Source organism: Vombatus ursinus, unplaced genomic scaffold, assembly GCF_900497805.2.
Source record: "Vombatus ursinus unplaced genomic scaffold, bare-nosed wombat genome assembly UNPS02014951.1, whole genome shotgun sequence".
NCBI lineage: Eukaryota > Metazoa > Chordata > Mammalia > Diprotodontia > Vombatidae > Vombatus > Vombatus ursinus.
This window is the reverse complement of record NW_020954729.1, coordinates 332,489-357,745: the sequence shown is the minus strand read 5'-3', so window position 1 is coordinate 357,745 and position 25,257 is coordinate 332,489. Positions and strand designations below refer to the sequence as shown.

At 42.4% G+C, this 25,257-nt stretch overlaps 1 long non-coding RNA gene across 5 annotated transcripts in view; it reads right to left on the bottom strand.

Annotated features, from left to right (window-relative positions):
• Positions 1–56: 56 nt before the first annotated feature.
• Positions 57–25,257, bottom strand: part of LOC114030266 — a 39,709-nt gene continuing 14,508 nt past the window's right edge. For 2 of the 5 annotated variants that reach the window (XR_003567585.1, XR_003567588.1), the window contains exons 4-6: positions 20,887–20,978; positions 19,967–19,995; positions 18,274–19,316 (exon numbers count right to left, since the gene is read on the bottom strand). This is a non-coding gene — a long non-coding RNA (uncharacterized LOC114030266). Of the gene's footprint in view, positions 139–18,273; positions 19,317–19,966; positions 19,996–20,886; positions 20,979–25,257 lie in introns of those variants that run through there. The other 3 variants (XR_003567586.1, XR_003567587.1, XR_003567589.1) reach the window with 3 other exon arrangements.

Below are 25,257 nucleotides of genomic sequence, written 5' to 3'. Positions count from 1 at the left end.
GAGCTAGCAGGAAAGGCAGAGGGGAGGGGGGGAGAGAGGAAGGAGGGTCGGAGGGAGGGGGGAATCAGGGGGGAAGGGGGGGGAGGAGGGAAGAGACGGAGGGGGTGGGGCGTGTTGCATGGACCAGGGGGCCCAGACCTGGAAGGGGAAATCCGAAGAGGGGGAGAGAAAAGCTAATCAGAGCCTCCAGGTCTCCAAGTTTCCAAAGAAAAATAACTAAGGTGCCATTGAGGACCTGTTGCACAGTGGTTGCAGCAGTGGGCCTGAAGCCAAGAAGACCTGAGTTCAAATGCAGCCTCAGACACTTAGTAGCTGTGTGACCCTGTGCAGGTCACTTCACCTCTGTCTGCCTCAGTTTCCTCATCCGTAAAATGGGGGTAATGACACCTATCTCCCAGGGTTGTTGTGAGATCAAATGAGATAATATATGTAAAGTGCTTCTTAAATCACTATATAAATGCTATTCTTATTATAGCTATTATTGAAATGGAGACTAAAGAAGTCCTTTGAAGGATACAATCTTTTCAAAACCCTGGACTTTGGGGATCATGGGCTTTTACCCCCTAGTCCCCTGAGTCTTGCAGGGCCCTACCACCCCCACGCCTCTACCCTAGGTTTCCTTGTGTTCACAAGGAGTCAGACAATTCCCAGCCTCCAGGGAAAGGGACAGGTTCAATACTTAAACCAGTTGACTCTCAGAGTATCCTATGTGTAATATTTCCTACTTCTTTTGGTAAAATCCACCACCATCTCTATTTCCATTCCCCATCTTTGCATAAAGACATAGGCCCAGAACCTAGAGGGAGCCCACAATAACTCAGAACCCAACCTATTATCCCTACAGCACCAAAGGCAGTGAAAAGAGCAGGGGATTGGCGAAAGTGGACCCCAGTTTGAATCAAGGCTCTCTCAGGTACTAGCTATGTGATCTCGAGTAAGGCACATAACATTTCTGGGCCTCATTTTATCATTTGTCAAACTAGGGAATCACAGTAGATGACTTTAAGGTCCCTTACAGCTGAGTTCACAAGAGGGTCAGGAAACACAGTCCCTGGGGTATCACTTAGAGCCTGGAGCTGTTACTGCACCCCTGCTGCTTTGACCCTGGCCACATGACCTCCTCATCTTCATCCTGTCTTAGCTGAGAGAACTGTAGGAATGTAGTGAACCACACTGACTCCATCTTGTGCCTCAAGTCTGGCGCTAGCTCAGTTCCCTTTCTTTCTCTTCATTGATGGGTCTAGTACATTAAGAAAACCTTATTCAATTGTGGGAATTGGGAGAAAACCTTATTGCATTGTTTGAACCTAGCCCTGTGTGGCTGGGAAGCTGGACCACATCTCCCTACTGCTTAGAGACCCTTAACCAAAGACCTAGGTAAGGCTGACCAGAAACCCTGTCAGATCCAAAAATAGGTGCAAGGAGTTTTCTCACAATTATACATCTTAAGCAACCCATATATCTTATCTGAAAACTGGCCCCATACAGATCAATCAGTGATTGTTTCCATGTTCCTTTGATTGGCCCCGGGGGAGTGGGACACCTCTTTTTCTGATTTCAGGGATTTGTACCTGTTTGCTCTCCCCCTCTCAACTGGGAAAGTCCCTAATCTTTCCTCCAATTAGAAATTAGATTATGAAAAAAAAAGAGAGAGAGAGAAATCAGATTACCTAATCTTGTATCTTGGTTTATACCCTGTCAATTATTTTCTTTTAATGCATAAAAATCTGTCTCCCCCTGTATTCGGGGTCCAGTGCCAATTTCAGGAGGCCTGTTCCCGATCTGTTATGCAATTGGCATGCTTTGCTTAATAAACTGATGTGCTCAGAAGCTTGAACTTTTGTTTCCTCAGTTATTTCAGATTTTGCTTGTCACATGGCCCAACCTGGATTCTAACCCAGGTTAGATTGATGAGGGCATCCCAGAGGGACCCTCATGAGGAGCTGGACAGAGGGACACTGGCAGTGCCTTGGTGGGAGGAATAAAGAGAAATGCAGGCTCAAGATGGCCCCCAGGGAAGGCAGGCACTTTTCCTAGGAGGAAGAGCAAGGAAACCTGCTACTCGAACCAACTTGGAACTTAGTGAATTACTGAGGAAGCCAGGGGCAGATTTATGGTGCCCTGCCCACTGCCCCTGCCCCAGCCATTCCCCTGTAAACGCCCCCATCCCACCCAAGAAGGCTTGATTTGGGGTCAGAGGACCCAGGCTCACCTTCTGGCCAAGGCTCCTAGCCTCTCTGAACCTCAGTTTCCTTATCTGTTAAATGGGGCTGGAGCCAGTGAAATGCCCTCTGAGGTCCCATCCTACTCTAAGTTTGATCCCTCCTTTTCCCTTCCAGGTCCTGTTAACACACCTGAAGTTGGTACCACAGGGTTCAATACTTACTAGTTCTCTAATTATGGGGAAAAGATAAGGAGTAGACCTGTGATTTCACTGGCATAGGGAACTGAGGAAACCTCTTTTACCAGCACAGCTCAGAACCTTGGCTGTGATTCGATGCTCAGAGAACAGACACTGAGGGGTCCCAGCCAGGGCTTCTTGGCTCCAAGGACAGCTCTGCCCATACTGCCATGTTAAATCAAATGGTTTCTTGGCTAGATCTTTAAAATCACTAAAGGCAGAGGAGAAAAACCCCATTTTGGTATGTTTTGTAATTTCCCAGGCTTCAGCTTAGGAAAAAGGAGGTCACAGACCCTGAAGCCATGCAGGGTGAGGCTCCTCAGCATCGCCATGGTCCCCTTCTTCCTACTGGTCACAGAAGGGCTAGAGGATCGAAGGCGAATCCTCCACCTCTGGTCTTAATCCCATTCTCCCCTGACACCTCCAGGACCCTGATCCCCACCTCATCCCCCCTCTCTCTCATTTACCTTCATTCTCTCCTTCCCATCTGCCTACAAATACACTCAGTCTCTCCCATCCTAAAAATGCCCACCCTTGACCCTTGACCCCATCCATCGACCACCTCTCTACTATTCCTTCCCCTTCACGGCTAAACCTGAAAGAGTTATTATCCCTAAGGCCTCCAAGTTCCTCATTATCCACTCCCTCTTCATCCCCTTAATACTGGTTTCCCTCCTACTCCCACGCTTTTGAAATTGCTCTTCTGATAATCATAAATGACCTCCTAATTGCCAAATCATCAGGCCTTTTTTTTTTTTTTTTAAAAGCAAACCTCATTGTCCTTGAGCAGTTTGGGATACTGTTCACCTACTGGATGGCCAGCTAGATGGCACTTCAGTGGAGAGAGTGATAGGACTGGAGTCTGGAAGACCTGAGCCCAAATCCGGCCCCAGACACTTCCTAGCTGTGTGACCCTGGGCAAGTCACTTCACCCTGTTTGCCTCAGTTTCCTCATCTGTAAAATGAGCTGCAGAAGGCAATGGCAAACCACTCCAGTATCTCTGCCAAGAAAACCCCAAATGGGGTCACGAAGAGTCAGGCACAACTGAAATGACTGAACAACAGCCAGTAGATACTCTTTCCTCCCCGGCTTCAGACACCACACATTCCTACTTCTCTAACTGACCATTCCTCTGTCTTTGCCGACTCTGTGCCTTTTTCTAGACCCTTTAATATTCCCTAAGGGCCTCTCCTTGGTCCTCCTCTCTTTCTCTTGACAATCCCATCCACTCCCAAATTCTGACTACCACTACTACGGAGATGACTCCCAAATATCTATCTCCAGTCCTGACGTCTCTTCTGAGCTCTAGACCCAAAGTTCAATCAGTCGACAAGCATTTATTAAGCTCCTGCCATATGCCAGGTAAGAGGTAGCATGGCCTAGTGAATAGAGAGCTATCTTCAGTCTGAAAGCCCTGGGTTCAAGTCCCACCCTGGCTACATCCTGCCTGTGTGATCCTCAGTGGCCATGGGAGTCTAAGTTGCAGAAAAGGTGCCAACCTGCTAGAGGGACTTTGCAGACAAAAGCAATTACAGACCCTGCCCTCAAGAGACTTAGAATCCATTAAGAGTGGGTCCATATAGAGGTATATCCAGAGTAGATGCAATGTGGGGTTTAGGAAAGGCCTTGTGTGCTTGGGCTGTGTTCATACTGAAGGACAGGAGGGATTTTAAGAGACAGAGGTGAACAGAGAGTGCCTTCCGGGCAGGGGTCTGTAGAAAGACAGGAAATGGAGGGCCATGTGTGAGTAACAGTGAGAAGGCTAATTTGACTGAATCATGGGTGAAAGGGAGTAAGGATGCAGGAAAAGTAGAGTGGGGCCAGGCTGTGAAGGGCCTTAAATGCCAGCAAGTTTTTATTTGCTTCTAGAGGTAATAGGGAGCCACTGGCGTTTATTGAGGAGAGCAATGACACTGCTGGGTAGAGGCTGGATTAGAGTAGGGCCACACTAGAGTCAGAAAGACCAAGCAATAGCCCAGGTGAGAAGTCACTGGCTCACATGACTAGAGCTGCAAGGACCCTCAGAAGCCAGCTAGTGCAGTCCCCTCATTTTATAGATGAGGAAACTGAGGTCCAGTGAAGTAAAATGACTAGCCCAAGGTCACACAGATAAGCATCAGAAGCAGGTTTTGAACCCAGGGCCTCTGAGTCCAGAGTCAGTGTATCTCTCCTAATGGCGATAAGGGTGAAGGAGGCCTCCCAGCTAGGGTGGTGGCTGTGTGGGAGAAGAAGAAGAGAAGGGGATGGATGCAGGAGATGTTGTGGAGGGAGAAACGAAACTGGGCAACTGACTGGCTATATATCCTCCCCTGACTGTGGGACACTTTCAACTTGGATATAACCACCACCGCAAATTCAACATGTACAAAACTGAACTCATTATTTTCCCCACTAAAGCTGTTTCTCTTCCAGACTCCATCATTTCGGTCTACAGCACTTGTCTCCCAGCTTCTAAACCTTCCCTCATATCCACTCTCAGGGACATCTCCTCCCCGTACCCACTGCCACCCCTCTGGGACAAGCCCTCATCCCCCCAGCTTGCAGGGCCCTTCTTCTTACTCTCCCTCACCTCACTAACCTCCCAACAGGAGGTTAACCTTCCCACCTCTGTCCAAACAATCTTACTTGCAAAGAACTGTGGCAGTCTTCTGCTCAAAAATCTTCAGTGGCTCCCTAGGTCTGCTGAAGCCAGTTCAAACTCCAGACTTGCAAAGCCCTCCACCAATTGGCACAGCCTACCTTTTCGGCTTAATTGCATTACATTAATGTTCCTCTCTCCACACTGAAATGGTCGCTGCTTCCCAAACCCGCCCTGTACTTTGCTAGCTCTGTACCTTTGAAATTTCTATTCTCTCGCACTGGAAGATCTTGCCCTCCACCTCCGTGCCTGTTCAGTTCTTGCCTGTCCGTTAAGCCCAGTTCAAATGGCGTGCACCTCCTGATGCTTTCCCCCACTCCGCCCCAGTAGGAACAACCATTTCCCCCTCAGACTTCACACATACTGTATTCTGCCCTTCTCTCATATGCTTGGTATACCTAAACTCCGCATCTCTCCCCACTCCCGTGCCTCGAAGAGGATACTACATACATAAATAAAAACAATCAATAAAGAAATCCTTGTTGAAAACGTGAATAGATGGGCATACAATATGTCCTTGTTGATATATACTGACAGAACCAGAGTACAGCAGGCTGGTTGGCATGGCAGGAACACTGAATTGGGGCGGGGGGGGGGGAAGGGAGGGTCAAGATACCTGGGTTCTAGTCTTGTCTTTGCTGAATGACCTTGGACAAATCGTTTAGCCTCAGTTTCCTCATCTGTAAAATGACGAAGTTCCACAAAATGATTTTTAAAATCCCCTGGCTATTCTAATAATCTATGGCCATTCTTTGGCATGACTAGCCTGTGATTTTTTTCCACCTTTTCCCTTTGAGTCCAGTTTCCTTTGGACCCTGGAGCCCTCTGCCTACAGAAAATCTCTTGCTTTTTTCCCTTTAATGTTCATGGTCATACCTGTAAGCATTAAATCAACTAGTGCATTCACTGGATGACACTTGAGAAAACATAGTGCTTTTGCCCGTCCCAAGATGCTCCCTGACCCACCCTGCAACTTTTTAATTCCATTTCTTTCCTAGTGATGAGGTATGGCTATGAATCCCAGAAGGCCACAACCTCTGAAAAATCCATTTCAGCCAGCAGACCACCAGCAAAGCAGTACAATGAGCCCAGACCATTCGCTATCCCCTCTCCTCTGCTCCAGTCTTTCTTCTGGGCAAAGTCAAGTCTTGTCCTTGATACCATCCCTTCCCATTATCTTCTCTCTTTTAGTAACCTTCAATCTGTATCTGCTGGGTCCTTCCCTACAAACATGACCAAAGCCCTCCCGTCCTTAAGAAGCAAACAACCTTTTACTTCAGCCTGCTGGCCTTTCACATTCTCATCCTCTCTCTTTGCTTCCACAGTCAAGCTCCTAGAGAAAGGGATCTAAACCCACTGCTCCCATTTCCTCATTTCTCACTCCCTTCTCAACCCCTTGAAATCCGGCTTCTGACCTCACTGCTCAACTGAAATTTTTCTTCAGGGTCTCCTAACGGCTCCTCCCTTTTTTTTTCACTCTCCTTCACCACAGTGGATAGACTATTGTATTTGGAATCAGGAAGGCCTGAGTTCAAATACCTCCTCAAACACTAGCTGTGTGACTCTGGGTCAGTCACTTAACATATCCCAGCTGCCGTTTCCTCATCTGTAAAATGGGGGATTGGACTCAATGGTCTAAAGTCCCCGCTAGTTCTACGTCCATGGACTCTTGGCGGGTTTTCCCATTGCTTACCGCTTCAACTCGTCTCTTCTGTGATTTTTTGGGGGGACGCTGTTCTTTACTGGTTCTCCTCCTATGTGTCTGATGACTTCTGTTTGTCCCACCCCTATTATGAGGACATAGGATCAGATATCTGGAGCTAGAAGGGACTTCAAAGGGCATCTAATTCGAGTTCTTTTTACAGGGGAAAAACCAGGCCCAGGGAAGTAAAATAACTTGGCCAAGGTCACATATGGATTGTAAGCATCAGAGATTGGATCTGAATTCGAGTCCTCCAACACACCAGAATCAGGGCTCTCCCCATTATACCACACTGCCTTGGCTACCTTAGGGATCTGTCCTGACCCCCTCTTCTCATATCTTTCTACACCCTTTTCTGTTTTCAGTTTCTATGGAGGGCTCCACCATCCTTCCAGTCATACAGGGTATCCTTAGCTCCTCCCTCTCCCTCCTACCCCCCCACCCAATCACCCATTCCATCTCCACAATGTCTCTCCCAACTGTCCCCTTCTCTCTAGTCACACAGACACCCCCCCTATTTCAGGCCCTCATCACTTTTCCCCTGGATTACTACAAGAGCTTCCTGATGTATTTCCCTGCTTCAAGTCTCTCTCCACTCTAATCTACCCTCTAGGAGAAAATATAAACCCGTTTGGTGTTCAAAACCTCCCCACTGGGGCTCCAACCCATCTTTCCAACCCTAGTTCACATAACTCCACCTCCCACACTCTACCTTCCAGCCTAGCTGGCCAAATTGCCGTTGTGTGTACACGGTATTCCACCTGCACCATACCTAGTATTCTCTTCCTCCCCACCTCTGCCTCTCATTCCCTTCCAGGATCTGCTCAAATGCTTCCCCCTCAATGAGGTACCCCCAAAGTACTTTGTATATCTTTTACACTGGCTTATCTTTGTAAATGTTTTTTTTTCCCCTTTCCCTCCCCTCACCCCGTCCCCTAGAATGTAAGCTCCTTGAGGGCAGGAACTGTTTTGTTTTTATATGCCCAAGACCTAGCACATAGTAGGCATTTAATAAATGTTTATTGATTTGAATTTAGCTTCCTCATAGTAGCTTACCTATCATGGCGCTACCTCTACCAGTTCAATGAAATTCAATTCAAAAGACAGAACTGATTCTTCTTAGTGCAAAGCTTTCCATCTTTTAGAAAGAATTGTGCTACTCACACAGAATCCAAAAGGGGGAAATTGGCCTCTCTCAAGTCGTTCTAAATCCCCTGGATATATATTTTCTGTTCAAAAGCCTTGGATTCCAATTTATCACTGAGGCTTGCTGTGGTTTAAGAATTTAGTAACTTTACCAATTCATACAAGTAACCTTTCATTTTTCAAGTCCTTCATTTTCCTCAGAGAGAGTTCCAAGCATTCCTTACTACAAAACATCCATAAACCAGTTCAACTTAAGCAAGCTAGGTGGCATAGAGCAGTGACCTTGGAGTAAGACCTGTGTTTGAATCCTGCTTCAGATACTTATTAGTTGTGTGACTCTGGGAAAGTCTCTTAACTTCTCTGTGCCTTAGTTCCTTCATCTGTAAAATGGGGATGATAATAATAGCATCTACCTTCCAAGGTTAGCGAGAGGATCAGTTGGTAATATATGTATAGCACTTTGCAAATCTTAAAGCATTACCTAACGGTAGATATTATAAAACACAGTTTGATTTTTTTTTTAAAGGCTTAGCTTATGTTACTATCCACATCAGACTAATCTGTGGCTTGGCAACCTACAGTCAAATCAAAATTTTCCCTGGACCAGAGAGATGCAATCAAACCATGGTGCATCAGCCCTGGAAGAGCCTTTAGTTTCTCAGAGAGCTAACCAAGGCCCAGAGAGGGGAAGTGATTATTGAGGTCAGAACTGAGACTCAGGGTCTCCTGACCCCAGGGTTCTACTACTTAACAACTACCTCTCGATTTTCACTTGAATTTTTTAAAGATGTAAACAGATGACACATAGTTTAGGGGTTAGCATGCTGACAGCCAAGATCCTTTCAGTTGTACCCCAGCTCCCAGGCATCAAACCTGGGGTCCAAGGGGCCAACCAAGGCTGGGGCTGGAACCACAGAATCAATCTGCCAGAGAGCCATCCCAAGTGAGGGCCTAAGCCTTAACCTACAAGGTAATCTGGGGTGAGCATCACTCAGTGATAATCACAGGTTGTCCCTCAGGAAAATGAAAGACTGAGGGAAGCTGCAAACGGTGTGGAAAGCTCCTCTGAACATCCCAAGATCACCCTAACCCAGGGGAAATGCATGAATTAACAAATACCCTCTTTCAAAAATGTATAAATCCAAACAAGGATTAAAGAGGGATTAGGGGCCATCTATCTATCTTGGTGAAAATTTAGTCATTCAGTTTGTCTTATTCTTAACATCTAGCTCAAATTAATGAAAGTAGAAACTGAGGTTCTGAAGGTGGGGGAGGGTGAGTGGATAATTTAGAGGATGGACTTGATAACTGAGGGGGGGGGGGGGGGATTCTTCACACAGCAGGATGGCAAGTTACTGGTTCCCATAGGGAAAAGCTGAGAGGAAAGGGGATGGAAGCCACAATAGAAGGTTGAAAGGGAAAGGAAGAAAGGAAAAAAGGAAGGAAGGAAGGAAGGAAGGAAGGAAGGAAGGAAGGAAGGAAGGAAGGAAGGAAGGAAGGAAGGAAGGAAGAAAGAAAGAAAGAAAGAAAGAAAGAAAGAAAGAAAGAAAGAAAGAAAGAAAGAAAGAAAGAAAGAAAGAAAGAAAGAAAAGAGAAAATGAGATCCCAAAAATAAACTTTATTTACTTGATGAATTTAAAAAGAGTTACTGCTGGTTCTTTTCCTCCTGACAGGATTCAGATAGAAAATAGAGATCCATGGTCCCCTTGTCAGTGACTGGGGTACATTCATGGCAGGTCAGGAGACCAGGGATGGATGATCCAGAGACTAGTCTGACCTGCCAAGGCAGGACATGTGATCTGAGGTGCCAGCAGTAGGCAGTAGAGGGAATTCTATCCAGATGACTGGAGTGTCAGGGGAGAAAGTTATAATTGGCAGAGGTCTAGGCAGGGAGGTGATCATCCTCAGTGCTCCAGTGGTGAAACAGCCGCATGTTCCAGTCAATGTTAAAAGATTTCAGTAGCAGGTAGTGGGCAGAGATGAAATCCTACAGCCCCTTATGGTTTATAAAGCACTTTGCTCACAATAAGCCTATGAGGTAGGTAGTATGGGGTTTCATCAGTCCCATTTTACAGATAAGAAAACTGAGGCCCAGGGAATGGAAATTATTTGCCTGGGCTTCAAAGCTAGGATTTAAATCTAGGTAGATGGACTTAAAGAGCACTGTTCTTTCTATAGGAAGAGGTAAGTAGGCAGGGAGTTAAAAATCTGGGAGATCTAGTACCACATAGTATGGACTTTAGCAACAAAAGGATAACTCTCGGGAGGGTTCATGAGAGCAAGGGAGGGCCCTAACCCTAGAGGAACCTAGTATAGTACCAAGGCAAGGGATCAAGCAGAGGGGAACAAGAGAAGGCCTCAAGTTACTTGGGTTTGAATACGGTGCAGAAGCTTGATCATAAGGAACAAGAGCCCAAATACTAGAACTGGGAGAATGCAATCATGGAGTGCCATGCCTCATTCCAATCCAACAATCACTTATTTGGTGCCTAATATGTGCAGGGTACGATGCTAGGCACTGGGGACTCAAAGATTAAATGCACAACGGCACCTGATCTCAGGGGCAGCCAGGCAGCCCAGTGGATAGAGGGCTGAGTCTGGAGTCAAGAACACCTGAGTGCAAAAGTGGCCTCAGACACTTGCTATCTCTGTGACTCTGGGTAAGTCATTTAACTTCTGTTTGCTTTAACTCATTGCGGAAGGAAATGGCAAACCATTCCAGTATCTTTGCCAAGAACATGCCATCGACAATATCAGTGTGCTATGGTCCACGGGCTCACAAAGAGTCAGACAACAACTGAACAGCAACCTAATTTCTCAAAGAGTTTACTTTCTATTGGTGGGATGTGGGTGGGGAGAACAAGGCCATAACATACAAACATCTAAGTATATATGCAATAATTTGAGGGAGGAAAAATTAAGGCAATGAGAAAATGCCCTCCACTTGAGGTAGCAGGAGCTGGTCCTTGACTCTAAGAGGTGAGAAGGGAGGACATTCCAGGCGTGGGGGGGAGGGGGGTAGCCTGTGCAGAGGTGGGAGCGAGAGTGCCAAATTTTAGGAACAGTAAGATTAGTTTGGTTAAAATGTAGTGTGTGAAGGGGAGTGAGAGATATAACGAAAACGTTTGTTCCCCAAAATTTGGAGCAAACAGCTAGAGAAGTAACTGAGTAAAACAGGATACAGTAGGTCTCACGTTTGCTGATAGAAGTTAGTATATAGGACAAGGTTAAACTTTGCTTAGAGTGCGCATGTGTAACAGACTTATAAATAATTAGCTTCTCCACCTCCAGAAGGGGCTAAGATACCATTTTCTGAACATGGGATGTATGAAGAAGGAGGGATGACATGTCAAGGAATAGATGTGTAACAGGCATACCAGAAAGTTGTACACTCTAGAGTACTCAGCCAATGACGAAACAGAGGAGGGACTTTGTGGTCAGGATTAGAGATAAATAGTGAACTCCTGCTTTGGTACAGTGTGTCCTAGTCCATAGGACACCCACGGTTGCAACAGTGTAATAAATTCGGCTTTTAACTCCATCCCTCCTGAGTCCGAATGAGTTATTTGTCACAGGAGAAATGTTCAAAAAGCTTGGACAGTTAGGCAGAAGCCAGACTGTGAAGGGCTGGAAATGGTAAAATTAGTTACTATTTTGTCCTAGAGATAAAAGAGAATCACTGTAGGTCTATGAGCAGGGCATAACATGGTCAGATTTGTGCTTTAGGAAAACTTTTGGTAGCTGTGTGGAGGACGGTTAGGGAAATGAGAGACCTCAAGCCCAGAGTTCAATCTGGAGACTGATGCAATAGGTCAAGTATGAGGCGAGGATGACCTGGATACAGATGATGGAAGTATGAGTAAAGAAAAGGGGATGAGTATAGGAAGAGAACATTTAAAATAGATGGGAAAGGGTGACATACACATAGTTCATGGAGTGCCATGGGCCAAAAAAAAAAGGGGGGGGAGCTAATACTAAGCAAGATTTTGAATCCATAAATTTATCGTGTTTTAAATAGATGAGGGGTCCATTTCCCCAAATAAACACCACGCAAATAAAATGTGGCAGCCTACATCTTCCCCAGTATATTTCATCAATCTTCGGAAAGCGGTTTCCACATAGAGACTTTAATAGATATCAATTAGTTTTCCATAATGCCAGCCTACATTTATACAGCTCATGACGTTTGTCATTACCATATCCCACAGTAATATGATGGTCGTGCTGGAATTTTATAATTTTATAGATTGTCAACATAAAGCTCTGAAACATGACTTAGCTAAGGTGACACAGTGAGTACATGGCAGACTTGGGACTCAAACACACATCGCTCTTGACTCCAAGTGTACTGCTCTCTCCATTATACCACATCACCTTCGCTCCTTTGCAGTCTTCCTCTAATTCCTCTAATTTAGCAGTATAAGTACGCTGACGTTCTCATTTTCAAACACGTTCCTCTTACTGTTGCCATCATGGATGAGTTTTTTTGATGTTTTCTGAGTCAGTGCCAGAAACATATAAGAAGAGGCCAAAGTGATGGTTATCTTTCTCTAGGAAGAGAAAGGACATGAGCCCCCCACTCACCTAGGGCACTAACATTTATTGTAAAAATTTCTAGCTAACATTGGAACATTTCTTAAAAATCCAAGTACTAAAAAACATGGATTGACATCTCAAGGTGTTCTTCCTTTGTACTTCCCAACAACAGGGAATTCTGATACAGGCAGAAAAAAGACATTTGTTTGTAAACTACTGTCTAGGAGTACTTGAGGAAACCCTGTTCACTCATTCTCACATGCTGCCGCAATTGATGATGCACCCCAGTTCTATTATTGTTTGCATCATGGTGCCTATTCCTGCAGAAAGGAGGCCCCTGCTCATTTCGAATTGGCATCGTTGCTATGATAAATGAGTGGACACAGTCAGCTGGCTATTTTAGACCAGATCTCAATTAGATTGGTGTAGCTCATGTATATCATCACCATCAATTTGCCACCATAATTTGCTCTTCAGCTCTGTATGTTCAGAGACTAGACTTAGTAGTTCACTCAAAGGATAAATCGGCCCCTGGGGAATTGATTTACTCTAACCAAAACCACTGAACACTGAATGCCAATGTATTCATTTCCAATGAGAAATATAGGTAGCAAGTGGCCCACGATCTGTTAGCACATTTTTATCCAAATAGGGAAAGAAGCCTACACATGACTCCAAAATCAGATCACATGGTCGCCTGGTAAATCGAGTTTAGAGCAAAGGGAATGAATGGATGATCCTAAGATCAAAACATGGTCATGTAATAGAACCTTCTCCATTAAGTATACATGGCAGTTGCTCAAGATATCATGTCTCCAGTATAAATACCAAAAACATTCTTATTCTCTGATGCTACCTTTTCTCTATTACATGTGGACCACCACACTTTCTTCTTCTTCTTCATCATCATCATCATCACTAGTGTTTACACAGGGTATTCCAAAGTTCTTAATGCAATTTTAAACCAATAGCTTAAGCTTTACTCTGCACTAAGATCTTTAGGGCAATTTGCACAGAACTTCAAGGCTTGCAAAGTGTTCTATGTTATTTCATTTAACCCCAAAACAATCTTATGAGATAGATACTTCTATTATCCCCACTTTACAGATGAGAAAACTGAGACACAGAGAGATTAAGTGACTTGCTCAAGGGCACACTGTAGCATTTGAAGCATAATTTGAACTCAGGCCTTCTTGATTCCAAATACAAATGCTCTATCTGCTGTACCACCTTGCTTTCATGTCCGTTAGCATTCTGCAAACCTCAAAACGTTATACAAACGTAAGCTAGGTAACTCTTCATTTCAAGACTTTCATTTCAGCTTAGAATTCCCAAATTTATCCTTAGTTTTTAATTGATTACATTTTAGTTTGGTTGCATCCTAATGATACATGAGGAGAGATGTTAATCTCATCAATTATAGTGAAAATTATTAGCAAAGAGGAAGAATGTTTCTGGTATTTATCCATGAGACAGGTGCCTTGACCAGCTGCCACGAAGATTCTAGGGAATCTTTTCCATAATAACCTAATCCCATCCATGCTGTGAATTGTTAACATGAACCAAGCATAGAGAATCACCCTTCCCTGACTTGAGTCCCCACACCTCTTCTAGACATCTAGATCCATCTTAAGGGCATTTAGCTCTCTCTGCCTTCACACCAGGAAGAATTGAGATATAGTCAGAGCGGCAGTATACCATGTTTACACTCATAAGTTACACAACGAAGACTTTGTTGTAAAAATAATGTGAAAGGCAGTGAGATACAGTGCCTAGATATAGCCAGCCTTGGGGTCATTAAGACTCGGGTCCAAGCCTTATCTTACCTGTGACACATAATGAATATATTCCTCTATACAAGACACAATCTCTCAGTTTCCCAGGAAGTTCCCCAACTATGGAGGAAGCTTCCTCATTAAGAATTCCCTATGCCAATGAAATCACAGACCTTAACCCCATGCCTTGCAAAAAAATTTAAAAAATAAATGGAATAAAATGATCTGGCAGTGTGGAAAAGGTGGACTAGATCTAGGGACCAGAGACTAAAGACAAAGAGACTAGTGCCTGTTAGGATAATCAAAGCACAAGATGATATGGATATGAACAAGGTGAAACATGAAGACCTAATCAGCAAGTCACTAAGCTTAGGGCTCTATATTCAAGACACACAAAGACATACATCCTGAGTCTGAGATGCTTATTATCTATTATCAATCTATTATGGAGTCAGGTTCCAAAGGGGATTCTCTGGGGTATAAGCCTACAAGAATGAATGGTATCTTTCCCACATCTCTCATACCCAGGGTTACATTATGGTGTAAGTTGTCAGATGTTGAATAAGGCTCTTCTACATTCCTAGTGTTTCTCACCACAGTGAATTCTCATATATTTAATAAGTCTGGAATTCCTTCTGAAGGTTCTTCCATGTTCATTACATTCAAAGCATTTCTCTCCACTGTGACTTCTTTAATGTTCAATCAAGTTGGAACACTGCCAAGATGAGGGGTGGGGAACCTGCGGCCTCAAGGCCACATGGGGCCCTCTAGGTCCTCAAGTACGGGTCTTCGACTGAGTCCAAGTTTTACAGAACAAATCCTTTTATTAAGGGGATTTGTTCTGTGAAGTTTGGATTAAGTCAAAGGGCTGCACTTGAGGACTTAGAGGGCCCCAAGGCCACAGGTTCCCTACCCCTGGTCTAGATGATTTCCAACACTTAGTATATCTATAGAGTTTTCTCCAGTATGAAATCTCTCATGTTTATGTCATGTTTACTTCAATCTGATCTCTGACTGAAGGCTTTCTCACATTTGGTACCTTCAAAGGGTTTTCCCTCCTATATGAATCCTCTGCTATTTACTAAAGTCTAAGTTCTTTTGCAGGCTTTTCCATACTGAATAGTCACAGGGCTTCTCTTCTTCATGGATTGTCTGATGTTTAGTAAGTTCAGAGCTCTTCTGAAGGCCTTCCCACATTTTTTACATTTGTTGAATTTCTCTTCATTGGTGAATTCTCTGATGTTGAAAATGGCACATGTTGCTCCTGACGGCTTTCTTACATTCGTTACTTTTATATGGCTTCCCTCCACCAGCAATGTTTTGATGCTGAATAAGGTATGTGTTACTCCTCAAGTCTTTTCCACATTCTTTACATTCATAGGACCAACATATGTTCTGTGATGTGCAACAGGATATGTATTAAGATGGAAGGGTTTCTCGCATTCATTACATTCACCAGGTTTTTCCCCCCTCCAAGAATTCTCTGATGCTCAATAAGCTCTGAGCCCCTCCCAAAGCATTTCATACATTCTGTACATTCAAAGGATTTTTCTTCTATAGGAGTTTTCTGATGCTTTTTAAGTGCTGAGCTCCTTCTGAAAGATTTCCCACACTCAATACACTCATACAATTTCAATCCACTGTCAAATGTTGGCTGTGATCTGAATGCCTCCTAAAGGTTTTCTCATAATCATTGCATGAAGAGAGTTTCTCTCTCCTATTCCTTTGATGTTGAATAAGGTATTCCTTAAGCCTGAAGGCTTTCTCACATTCGCTGCATATACAGGGCTTTTCTCTACTGTAAATTCTCTGATACCAAGTAAGTAACAAGTGCCAAATAAATACTCTTCCATGTTTGTTACATACAACGCGTTTTTCTCCATTGTGAATTCTCTGATGTTGAATAAGGTTTATATTCAAATTAAATCCTTTTCCATTTTGATTACATTTAAAGGTTTTCTTTCAGTCATGAGTTCTCTAATGTTCAGTAAGATCTAAGCTCCCACATCTATTACATTCATGGGGTGTTTCTCCCATATGAATTTTTTGATGTTTAAAGACTTGCCCGTGTTTACTATATTCATAAGGTTTTTCTTTTCTGTGTTTACTCCACTGTCTTAGGAAAACTGAATTCTGATTAAAACTGTGGTCATATTAATCATATATCTGGGATCTGGCTTCTATAGGCTTCCTTTTGCATAACTTATGTATAACACAGGCTTGTCACATGACTGAACTGTATCTCCTGGGGAAGGAATTAACTAATTCTTTTCTCCAGGTTTGACCAATATCTCTGTAAGCTCCCCTCACTATCAGTCCTCTCCAACAGCAGGGGCCTATGGAACAGCCACTGGCGATGCTGCTGATAACTAGCCTGGGCTTTGACTTTTCAGAAATGTCCTGCTTTGGAATCATCTCTTTATTCTCAGATACAGTCTCATCCTCTGAAACCATACAATGACAATACTGATGTCACCTGTTCCTTTGCTGGGAAACAGGAACTAGCTCACCTGAAACTGAGAGCAAAATCATCAAGTTAACTAAGGCTCTGATGACACTCCATGTAGATTTCCAAGCCAAGGAAAGAAGAGATTAGTAAAAGAATGAAGATGTGGGAGGGAGAGAACCTGGCATGAAATACAGGGTGAACACGGAGTCCATCAAGGGATGTGAGGATCACCAGGGTAGAAGAAACTGGAATGAGGAGACATCAATGACATCATCATCATCACTGACATTTATGTGCTGCTTAATGGTTACAAAGCACTTTATATCCATTATCCAATTTGATCCTCACAACAACCCTATGAGGTAGGTAGTGTGAAAAGTTGTATTACGATGCATTTCCTCCTCATTACACAGAAGAGGAAACAGGCCCAGGGAAGTTAAGTGATTTCTCCAAGGTCACACTGCTAGTAAAGAGCAAGGTCAGGACTCAAACCCAGAATGAGACTGAGAAAAGGCCACTGTACTTCACAACCAAGAGATTATTGGCAACCTTTGAGGGAGCAGTTTTAGTAGAGTGGTAGAGTCATAAGCCAGATGACAGCGTCTGGACACTGGTGAGAAATTAAAGTCTAAGTGTAAACAATTTTTCCAGGAGTTAACTAGTAAATGAAAAGGAGGGTATGATGTGATAACTTGAAGTGATGCCAGGGTTAGGAGAATGCTTTTTTTTAGCCTTTCAGAGAAGCTAGTGGAGAAGCTGAAGTGTATTTATAGACAGCAAGAAAAGAAAAGAAAGATAGGGAGAGATGGACGGGGGGGAAGAAGGAGAGGAAGGAAGAAAAGGAAGGGAGAAGGGGATGGAAAAAGAGAAAAGGGAAGGAGAGGGAAGGGTAGGAGTTGGAGAGAAAGAAGGAACAATTTTTAAAACAAAGAATAGTAAAATGAAAAGTTCAAGAAGGGGGAGAAAAGGAAGGAAGGAAAGAAGAGAATAAGGGATAGGAGGGAGAAAGATGGAGAGAAGGAAGAATGGAATGATTGACAGAATAAGTTCAAAAAAAGGAACAAGGAATAGCAGAAGGAAAAGTTAGAAAACAGCCTTTCAAGGAGTGTGGGAATTACAATGGATAGAAATAGAGCCAAATAGCTATGATGAAAAGCTCATCATGGTGGGCACTGCTTTGTGCCAAGGATCGTCAGATTCCTCCTCAGACTGCCAGGCAGAGGTGCGTGGGATATCACGAGCCCCCGTCCACACTGCCCCTCTAAGCCCCCCACCTCCATCTATGGAATCTAGCACGTGAGAGCCAGTCAGGTATACAAGTAACAGTACACATTCAGCTTGAATTAGTACACAGTACAGTTCATGGTTACAAAACGTAGTTAGCCCTCCCTGGCTTACATTACACAAGGCAGCTCTCAACTCCCTCTTCTTTTGAACAGCTCTTCATCCCAGGAGTTGCTATCTTCTTTTGAGACATGAAATACCCTTTGTCTTGGCTCCTGGGGTAACAATCCCAACCTTGCCCATTCCAGTTTCGATGTTCATATATCATATCCCTTTATAAAAATAACCTTTCACTGAGACAATAATCATTTACTCTTGATTTCTTTTGCATAGGTGTTTATTTTGTATATTCAAAACTCCACATTTGCATTTGAACAGACACCGTTCTATCCAATCTTGGGCCTATAATGTCTTCCATAATCATTCCAACACTAGGGAAAGGAAGCAGTCATTCTTTCACAGTATCAGAAGTTGGGGTAGCAGCCCCAAGGATTAAAGAAAGGGAAAGCTAGCTCGCCCATATTGTTTCCCATGCTACTTACCACCAGGGCAGTCAAAACTAGCACTGTGGACAGACTGCCATCCTATCCTAAAAAAAAAAGAACTGTCACTACATTCCTAAGCAATTGGACCATTACTTCCCTCTGGCTCCCACAGGTCCATTTCTCTTTCCCTCATCACCTGGGATGATCCTAATTTCCATTCTGGGCAGATCTTGCCCCTATACTACCTCCCCTTGTTCCAGGTGAGAGATCAGGTTAGGTTTGGAAATTGGAAATTCTGTTCAAAGGAGAAGCTATGAATTACCACCTGGACTTAGGAAAAACTATTTCAGAGCTCAGCCCCAGTCCAACTGTGTTTAGGGATTGAAGAAAGAAAAGAATCATACAATGAGATAACATTAACAAGGCCCAGGGTGAGGGCTGAGGACTCTATGAAGGTGATTCAGGAATCTATTACCTATAGTAAGAAGACAGAAGCAAGCTTAGCGAATCTAGACATGTCTGGGCCCAAAGAGACAAATGACATTTTTTGTTTTGGCCTGTATCATGGGAAATTCCCAGAAACTGGGGCAACTGAATTGGAGACCTGGTAGAAGGTGGAAGGGCCTCTTATAGGGACAAATAAAAAGGTATAGAAGCATGGTGAGCTTTAGGAATGCTCCACCCACTTCTAAGTACAGACAAGACTGAGAACAGGGAGCAGAATGATCAGGAATTACCAACCTCTTTTCCTGGGATTTAAACTTAAATGACTGCTTTAAAGACCTTATAGAAAAGGTAGAAGAGGTCCAGAGACAACCAGTGAAAACAGTCAAGAGGAAGAAGCAACTTCTTCACGAAGACAGACTAAAAAGATAGGGTCACTTCCACCTAGAAGGAAGCTAGAAGAGGAAAAAATGGAAAAATGGGCATGACTTAAGGAAAGCATCAGGTAGGATGACAGGAATTAAAGGCAGAAGGGGCCTTAGAGCTCACCTAACCCAACCAGCTTGTTTACAAATGGGGAAGCTGGGGTCCAATGAGGGGGAGTCACTGGTCCTCACACTCACAAAGGTACTTAATACTATGGCTAGGATTTGAACCCAGGTTCTCCAAGTCCCAAGCCAGCGGTCTTTCCAATCTGCCAAGCTGAACTTTTAGAACAATTTGTTTTTTAAATCCTACAATGGCTGACAAGGAAGAAAACACTTAAATCCAACTTTGTTATTACTTACACAGAACAATTCTTTAAAACGGTCTTTCCTTCCTGTATGAAAATGTTTTTACTTTTTTTCTGTCCAGAAACAACATCCCTTAACATTCAGGAGCTGACTCCCTCCTAGTATGAAAAGAACTGATGACCAAGGCCAGGTCCAACCTCCAGATTTCATCATCTTAGATCACATCCTTTCTTGGCCTTGGCCTTTCAAGACTGAAAGGTCTTAATTTAACAGTGTCCCTGTATGGAAGTCCCTCCGTCCCTGGCATCACTATAATTGCCTTTCCTTCAACCTTCCCCAACTCCTTTCTGTCCTTACTGAAATGTACTGACCTGAACTGTCTGTAGCATCCCATGAGCACCTGCAATGGTTTAGGGAAAAGACATAATAATAAGGCAAAAATCTGTATAAAGACAAACATAAAATTTTTTGTACTTTAAACTGCATTTGTACTATATCATGATTTCTATCCAAAAAGTTTTTCTAGAAAAAAAATTTACTTAATGAAGGATATTTAAAGATATAAATATTGGGGAATGGTGCTAACCTTCAGAGGTCCATACCAGAGTGGACAATTAGCACATCTGTCTAAAAATAGTCTCTTGATACCACCGTGCAGACCCATAACACTGTGGCAGGTAGCTTACTAGTCTGACTATTTGTGGCAATTTTCATTTACTTACAATCCAAGTTACTAAAACAAGGACTCGAGAAAAAGATTCTGATTCCAGAGTCAGGCTGGCGGGGGGGCCTTATCCAATGAGGCCACATTCCCATAATTCTCCATCATCACATCCATGTAGACGTAGAGCCTCCTCTAAGCAAGGTCCAGTTGCCCCCCCCCCCAGAAAGATACACAGCTACATCCTCAAATGTTATTAACTCCTAAAAGTAGAGGGTTCTATTAATCTGGGTGCAATCTCAACAATCTGGTGTGGGATCAAAGGAAGATCTAGAAGAGCAGGGATAAAGTTTATGTGGCACATGGGAATCAGGATGGAAAAGGGTTGTTTCTATAACACAGCCAGAAAACTTGGGTTCTACTACTGCCTCATATACTCCCCCCCAAAATTCAATTAAATCCCATCTATAAAATGAAGTGAATGACCCATGTAATCTGGCAGGCTCTTGATGGAAGGAGACGAGGTTCAAGTCCCTAAACAAGGGACTTCTAAGACAGAATGCTGAGAAAAGAGCCAAAGCTACACTTAGAGAGTGGCAAAGGGAATTTGGCAAGGAAAATATAGCTTACCTGAGGCCAAGGTGCTACAAGATCAGCTGGCATGGAGTTGTCTCTTGTGCTCTCCCTGGGAAGAAAGGTAAGAATCCGGAAAACAGGGTGCACTAAAAAAGGTAAAAAGAATCCCAAGTCAGTCTGGCCTGTGGCTTCCCTGGGATGACCCTTGGCAATGCCCCTTTCCACTACAGACACACACAAGCAGATGGGAGAAAAGTACTCTGATAAAAACACTAGGGTTTTTCTTTAAAAATTTATTATCGAAAAATGGTCTAGTATAAGATACAAGTTTTTGTTGTTGTTCTTGTTGTTGTTGTTTTTCAGAAAGCAGTATATCTAAGACAAGTTTTAAGCTTTAGAAGCTGCTAAGATATTCACTGTCTTTAAATTTCAAGTAAGAACACTCAGAAATCTGGGGTTATTTGAGTCTTCTTGTACAAAATGACTAATATGGAAATGTTTTACATGATTGCACATGTATAAACTATATCAGATTGCTTACCATCTCAGGGAGAGAGGTTGGGATAAAATTTGGAACTCAAAACTTAAAAAAAAAGGTTAAAGAAAAGTGTTTTAATATGTGATTGGGGAAATATCTATATATATTTCATATATATATACATATACATATATGAAATCTATCTGGGAGAAGGAGGAACCATGCTGATGTAAGACTAGATTCAACTATGCCCAAAGGGCTATAAAACTGTGCGTACCCTTTGACCCAGCAATACCACTACTAGGTCTGTATCCCAAAGAGATCCTAAGAAAGGGAAAAAAACCCACATGTACAAAAATATTTATAGCAGTTCTTTTTGTGGTGGCAAAGAATTGGAAATTGAGGGAATGATCATCCATTGGAGAATGGCTGAACAAGCTGTGGTATAGGATTGTGACAGAATACTAACGTGCTATAAGAAATGATGAGCAGGCAGATTTCAGAAAAACCCAGACTTACATGAACTGATGCTGAGCAAAGTGAGCAGAACCAAGAGAACCATTCTACACAACAGCAACAGTGAGCGATAATTAACTATGAGAGACTCAGCTCTTCTCAGCAATACAATAATCCAAGACAATTCCAAAAGACTCATGATAGAAAATGCTAACCACATCCAGAGAACTATGGGGTCTAAATGCAGATTGAAGAATACTATTTTCACTTTGTTTTTGTTTTTTCTTTCTCGTGGTTTTCCCCTTTTGTTCTGATTCTTCTTTCACAACATGACTAATGTGGAAATATGTTTAACATGATTGTACATGTATAACCCACATCAGATTGTTTGCTGTCTTGGGGAGGGAGGAAAAGGAAGGAGGCAGAAAAATTTTAAACTCAAAATTTTACAAAAATGAAGGCTGAAAACTCTTTACATGAAAATGGAAAAAAATAAAATACTATTAAGTGGAAAAAAAAACCTAGATTCAAAAAGTATTCCTTGCTGAATAGAGAAATATAGTCCCCAGGGCCTACACTCTCAGAGATGTTAGAGTGGCCTATAAGGCTGAGCAGCAAGAGTAGGGAGTTCACACTTTCAGCAGTGTATTGTGTGTGTGTGTGGGGGGGAGTTTAGAAATAAGAGAGAGTATGCAACCAGGAAAGACAGAAATTACTGAGAAAACTGAGAGAGGGATACTCCCAGAAGAGCACGTATCCAGCTGGTCAATAAGGAAAACTATTTGTAAAGGTTTTTGATACCTGTATGCCATGAAATTCCAGAGCCATAGTTCTACATTAGTGCCCTAAGGAAGAGCTTTTAAATTAAGGTGCAGATGGCCATTAATTGGGGGGTTTTCATATTTATTTTATTTATTTTGGTTACATTTTGAGCTCTGAGCTGTCTCCCTCTCTTACAACCCTCCACTAGAGGAGGCAAACAATATATACTTCCATACACAAGTTCTTTCCCTGGAGGTAGATAGCATCTTCCTGCATAAGTCCTCCATAATTGATTTAAATATTCGTCTTGCTCAGAATTGCTTAGTCATTCACAGTTACTCTTCAACTAATATTGGTGTTACTGTACATAACATTCTCTTGATTCTGCTCATTTCACTATGCATCATTTCATGCAAATCTTTCAATGTTTTTCTAAAATCAACTTGCTCCTCATTTCTGACAGCACAGTAGTATGTCATCACAATCATAGACCACAACTTGTTCAGACACTCCCTGATTGATGGGCAACCCCTCAATTTCCAGTTCTTTTTGCCACCACAAAGAGAGCTGCTATAAATATTTTGGAACACATAGGTCCTTTCTTTTCCATTTTTCCTGATCACCTTGGGAAACAGACCTAATAGCGGTATCGTTGGACCAAAGGGTATACAAAGTTTTATAATTCTTTGGGCATAATTCCAGATTGCTCTCCAGAATGGTTGGATCAGTTCACAGTTCCACCAATAGTGTATTAGCGTCCTGATTTTTTTATATCCCCTCCAATATTTGTCATTTTCCCCTTCTATCATTTTAACCAAACTGATAGGTGTGAGGTGATAACTCAGAGTTATTTTAATTTGCATTTTTCTAATCAATAATAATTAGAGTATTTTTTTTTTAATTTTTTTCTGTTTCTTTTTTTTAAATTAATTTATTGTGTTTGTTTTTTATTATTTTTAGGCAATTGGGGTTAAGTGACTTGCCCAGGGTCACACAGCTAGTAAGTGTCAAGTGTTTGGTCTGAGGCCGGATTTGAACTCAGGTCCACCTGACTTCAGGGCTGGTGCTCTATCCACTGCGCCACCTAGCTGCCCCTAATTAATTTATTTTGACTTATCAACAATCACTTCCATATGCTTTTGAGTTTAAAATTTTTCTCCCCCTCCCTCTCCACCACCCTCCCCAAGACAGTGCACAATCTGATATAGGCTATACATATACATTCCTATTAAACATATTTTCACATTAGTGATGTTGTAAGAATTAGAACCAATAGGAGGAACCACCACAAAGAGGAAACAAAAGTCAACAGAAGAAAAAAAACAGCAAATAGTATGCTTCGATCTGCATTCAAACTCCATAGTTCTTCCTTTGGATGTGGATAGCATTTTCCATCATGAGGCCTTTGGAGATGTCTTAGATCCTTGTAGTGCTGGGAAAGATTAAGTTTATCAACATTAGTCATCACACAACGTGGCTGTTACTGTGTACAATGTTCTCCTGGTTCTGCTCGCTTCACTCAGCATCAGACCATACAAGTCAGTCTTTCCAGGTTTTTCTGAAGTCAGCCTGTTCATCATTTCTTTTTCTTTTTCTTTTGCTTTTTAGGCAATTGGGGTTAAGTGACTTGCCCAGGGTCACACAGCTAGTAAGTGTCAAGTGTTTGGTCTGAGGCCGGATTTGAACTCAGGTCCTCCTGACTTCAGGGCTGGTGGCCTATCCACTGTGCCACCTAGCTGCCCCCCGTTCATCATTTCTTACAGCACAACAGTATTCCATTACATTCATATACCACAACTTGTTCAACCATTCCCCAATTGATGGGCATCCTCTCAATTTCCAATTCTTTGTCACCACAGAAAGAGCTGCTATAAATATTTTTGTACATGTGGGTTCTTTTCCCATTTGTATGATCTTAGAGCATTTTTTTAAATGACTATATACAGCTTTGATTTCTTCTTCCAAAAACTGTCCGTTCATATGCTTTGACCAGTTATCAACTGGGGAATGATTCCTATTCTTATAAATTTGACTCAGTCCTCTATATATTTGAGATATGAGGTCTTTATCCAACAAACTGTCTATAAAAAATTTTTCCCCCAATTTTCTGCTTTCCTTCTAATCTTGGCTACATTGGTTTATTTGTACAAAAATTTTTTAATTTAATGTAATCGATTATCCCTTTTGCATCCCACAATGCTCTCTATCACTTGTTTATTCATAAATTCTTCTCCTATCCATAAATCTGATAGGTAATATGTTCTATGTTCTTCAATTTACTTATGATATCTCCTTTTATGTCTAGGTCATGTATCCATCTTGATCTTATCTTGGTAAACAGTTGGTCTACACCTGGTTTCTGCCAGACTGCTTTCCAAGATTCCCAGAAATTTTTACCAAATAGTAAGTTCTTATCCCCAAAGCTTAGATCTCTGTTTATCAAACACAAAGTTATTATCATCATTTACAACTATGTATTATATACCTACTCTATCCCACCGATCCACCACTCTATTTCTTAGCTAGTACCAGATTGTTTTGATGACTATCACTCTGTAATACAGTTTAAGATCTGGTACTGCTACACCTCCTTCATTTATATTTTTTTCATTAATTCCTTTGATATTCTTGACCTTTTGTTCTTCCAAATGAATTTTGTTAATTATTTTTTCTAGCTCAATAAAATAATTTTTGGTAGTTTAATTGGGATGGCACTGAATAAGTATGTT